Source organism: Cetorhinus maximus, unplaced genomic scaffold, assembly GCF_964194155.1.
Source record: "Cetorhinus maximus unplaced genomic scaffold, sCetMax3.hap1.1 HAP1_SCAFFOLD_1974, whole genome shotgun sequence".
NCBI lineage: Eukaryota > Metazoa > Chordata > Chondrichthyes > Lamniformes > Cetorhinidae > Cetorhinus > Cetorhinus maximus.
The window spans coordinates 1-4,494 of record NW_027597914.1 but is presented as its reverse complement, the minus strand read 5'-3'; the positions used below and the strand labels follow the sequence as shown (position 1 = coordinate 4,494).

Below are 4,494 nucleotides of genomic sequence, written 5' to 3'. Positions count from 1 at the left end.
GTCCCCATCAAACACTCCCAGGACAGGTACAGAACGGGGTTAGATACAGAGTAAAGCTCCCTCTACACCGTCCCCATCAAACACTCCTAGGACAGGTACAGCACGGGGTTAGATACAGAGTAAAGCTCCCTCTACACCGTCCCCATCAAACACTCCCAGGACAGGCACAGCACGGGGTTAGATACAGATCAAAGCTCCCTCTACACTGTCCCCAACAAACACTCCCAGGACAGTTACAGCACGAGGTTAGATACAGAGTAAAGCCCCCACTACACTGTCGCCATCAAACACTCCCAGGGACAGGTACAGCACGGGGTTAGATAAAGAGTAAATCTCCCTCTACACTGTCCCCATCAAACACTCCCAAGACAGCTACAAAACGGGGTTAGATAGATGATAAAGCTCTCTCTACACTGTCCCCATCAAACACTCCCAGCACAGGTACAGCACGTGGATAGATACAGAGTAAAGCTCCCTCTACACTGTCGCCATCAAACACTCCCAGGACAGGTACAGCACGGGGTTAGATACAGATAAAAGCTCCCTCTGCATAGTCCCCATGAAACACTCCTAGGACAAGTACAGCACGGGGTTAGATACAGAATAAAGCCACCTCTACACCGTCTCCATCAAACACTCCCAAGACAGATACAGCTCAGGGTTAGATACAGAGTAAAGCTCCCTCTACACTGTCCCCATTAAACACTCCCAGGCCAGGTAAAGCACGGGGATTAGATACAGGGTAAAGCTCCCTCTACACTGTCCCCATCAAACATTCCCAGGACAGGTACAGCACGGAGTTAGATACAGAGTAAAGCTCCCTCGACACTTTCCCCATTAAACAATCCCAGGACAGGTAAAGCACGGGGTTAGATACAGAGTAAAGCCCCCTCTACACTGTCCCCATCAAACACTCCCAGGACAGGTACAGCACGGGGTTAGATACAGTGTAAACCTGCCTCAACCCCGTCGCAATCAAACACTCCCAGGACAGGTACAGCAGGGGGATAGGTAAAAAATATAGTCCCCTCTACACTGTCCCCATCAAACACTCCCAGGACATGTACAGCACGGCGTTAGATACAGAGTAAAGCTCCCTCTACACTGTCCCCATCAAACACTCCCAGGACAGGTACAGCATGGGGTTAGATTCACAGTAAAGTCCCCTCTACCCTGTCCCCATCAAACACTCCCAGGACAGGTACAGCATGGGGTTAGATACAGTGTAAAGTCCCCTCTACACTGTACCCATCAAACACTCCCAGGGCAGGTACAGCAGGGGGATAGGTACAGAATATAGTTCCCTCTACACTGTCCCCATCAAACACTCCCAGGGCAGGTACGGCACGGGGTTAGATACAGAGTAAAGCCACATCTACACCGTCTCCATCAAACACTCCCAGGACGGGTACAGCATGGGGTTAGATACAGATCAAAGCTCCCTCTACACTGTCCCCAACAAACACTCCCAGGACAGTTACAGCACGAGGTTAGATAAAGAGTAAAGCTCCCTCTACACTGTCCCCATCAAACACTCCCAGGACAGCTACAAAACAGGGTTAGATAGATGATAAAGCTCTCTCTACACTGTCCCCATCAAACACTCCCAGCACAGGTACAGCATGGGGTTAGATACAGTGTCAACCTCCCTCTACACCGTCCCCATCAAACACTCCCAGGACAGGTACAGCACGGGGTTAGATACAGGGTAAACCTCCCTCTACACCTTCCCCATCAAAAACTCCCAGGACAGGTAGAGCACGGAGTTAGATACAGAGTAAAGCTCCCTCTACACTGTCCCCATTAAACACTCCCAGGCCAGGTAAAGCACGGGGTTAGATACAGGGTAAAGCTCCCTCTACACTGTCCCCATCAAACATTCCCAGGACAGGTGCAGCACGGAGTTAGATACAGAGTAAAGCTCCCTCGACACTTTCCCCATTAAACACTCCCAGGACAGGTAAAGCACGGGGTTAGATACAGCGTAAAGCTCCCTCTACACTGTCCCCATCAAACACTCCCAGGACAGGTACAGCAAGAGGATAGATGCAGGGCAATTTCCCCTCCACACTGTCGCAATCAAACAATCCCAGGACAGGTACAGCACGGGGTTAGATACAGAGCAAAGCTCCTTCTACACTGTCCCCATCAAACACTACCAGGCCAGGTACAGCACGGCGTTAGATACAGAGTAAAGCTCCCACTAGACTCCCAGGACAGGTAAAAAACAGGGTTAGATAGTGAGTAAAGCTCCCTCTACACCGTCCCCATAAAACACTCTCCGAACAGGTACAGCACGGGGTTAGATACAGAGTAAAGATCCCTCTACACTGTACCCATCATACACTCCCTGGACATCTAAAAAAACAGGGTTAGATAGAGAGTAAAGCTCCCTCTACAATGTCCCCATAAAACACTCTCAGTAGAGGTACAGTACGGGGTTAGATACAGAGTAAAAATCCCTCTACACCGTCCCCCATCAAACACTCCCAGGACAGGTACAGCACGGGGTTAGATACAGAGTAAATCTCCCTCTACACTGTCCCCATCAAACACTCCCAGGACAGGTACAACACGGGGTTAAATTCAGAGTAAAGCTACCTCTACGCCATCCCCATCAAACACTCCCAGGACAGGTACAGCACAGGGATACATACAGAGTAAAGCTCCCTCTACACCGTCCCCATCAAACACTCCCAGGACAGGGAAAAAATGTGGTTAGATACAGGATAAATCTCCCTCTACACTGTCCCCATCAAACACTCCCAGGACAGGGAAAAAATGTGGTTAGATACAGGATAAATCGCCCTCTACACTATCCCCATCCCCATTAAACACTCCCAGGACAGGTAAAGCACGGGGTCAGAAACAGAGTAAAGCTCCCTCTACACTGTCCCCATCAAACACTCCCAGGACAAGTACAGCATGAGGTTAGATATAGAGTAAAGCTCCCACTACACTGTCCCCATCAAACACTCCCAGGACAGGTACAGCACGGGGTTAGATATGGAGTAAAGCTCCCTCTACACTGTCCCCATCAATCACTCCCAGGACAGGTACAGCACGGGGCCAGATACAGAGTGACGGTCTCTCTAACACTGTTCTCCTCTTGTGCTGCAGGGAGACGTGGACTCCGGACTGTCGTGCGCCCTCCCCGGTTCTCTCGAGCTCTTCGATCTCTGGTCGGAAAAGGCGTGACCGCGTTTCCCATTTTGGAATCGGCGGCGGCGGGGGAGAGGGAGTTTCCGGAGGCCAGCGAGGATGGCACGTCGGACGCCGGCCGCTCGGGGGACGTGGCTGGGTCTCACCACGCTGCTAGCCGCCCAGGCGCTGTGGGCGCCCAGCGGGCGCAGCGCCCACCTGCTGGTGGTGCCCATGGACGGCAGCCACTGGATCAACATGAAGGCGCTTGTGCTGGAGCTGCGCGCCCGGGGCCACGAGGTCAGCGTGCTGCGCTCGTCCAGCAGCTGGTACATCGCCGAGGAGCCCGACCTCTACCAGTCCATTACCATACCGGCGGCCACCAAGTCCGGCATCCTGGAGGACGTCGAGATGGTCAGCCACTTCGTGCAGGAGATGCTGGAGATCCACCGGGGCGGCCGCACCCTGGCGGCCTTCGTCCGCAACGCCCAGGCCATTGGCGAGATGCTGCGGGTCACCCACCAGCAGCAGCGGGCGCTCATCCGCCAGCTCTTCGAGGACCCCCAGCTCATGGGGCGGCTGCAGGGCGCCGGCTTCCAGCTGGTGCTGACCGACCCCTTCTTCCCCACCGGCGTCATGCTGGCCCACCACCTGCGGCTGCCGGTGGTGTGCAACAGCCGCTGGCTCTCCAACGGCAACTCCCACGCCCTCATCGCCCCCTCGCCCATCTCCTACGTGCCGGTGGTGGGCTCCCGCCTCACCGCCCAGATGTCCTTCCTCCAGCGGCTCAGCAACGCCGTCCACTACCTCACCTACATCAAGATGGCCGGCGCCCTGGTCCACCCGGAGTACGACGAGTTGTGCCAGCGGTACCTGGGCCCCGGCGCCAGCGTGGAGGGGCTGACCCGCCGGGCCGACCTCTGGCTCATGCGCATGGACTTCGTCTTCGAGTTCCCCCGCCCCACCATGCCCAACGTGGTGTACGTGGGGGGTTTCCAGTGCCGGCCAGCCCAGCCCCTCCCGGCCCAGCTGGAGGCCTTCATGCAGAGCTCGGGCCCCCACGGGGTGGTCTTCATGTCCCTGGGCACCCTGGTGTCCTCCCTGCCCGCCGACCTGACGCAGAGCATCGCCGAGGCTTTCGCCGGGCTGCCGCAGAAGGTGCTGTGGCGCCACACCGGGGAGGCGCCGGCCATCCTGGGCAACAACACCCTCCTGGCCAGCTGGGTGCCCCAGAACGACGTGCTGGGCCACCCCAAGACCCGGGCCTTCGTCTCGCACGGCGGCACCAACGGCCTCTTCGAGGCCATCTACCACGGGGTGCCGGTGCTGGGGCTGCCCCTCATCTTCGACCAG

At 56.1% G+C, this 4,494-nt stretch overlaps 1 pseudogene; it reads left to right on the top strand.

The window, feature by feature from the left end:
• Positions 1-3,345: 3,345 nt before the first annotated feature.
• Positions 3,346-4,491, top strand: LOC144676823 (UDP-glucuronosyltransferase 2A2 pseudogene; annotated as a pseudogene).
• The last annotated feature ends 3 nt before the right edge of the window (positions 4,492-4,494 follow it).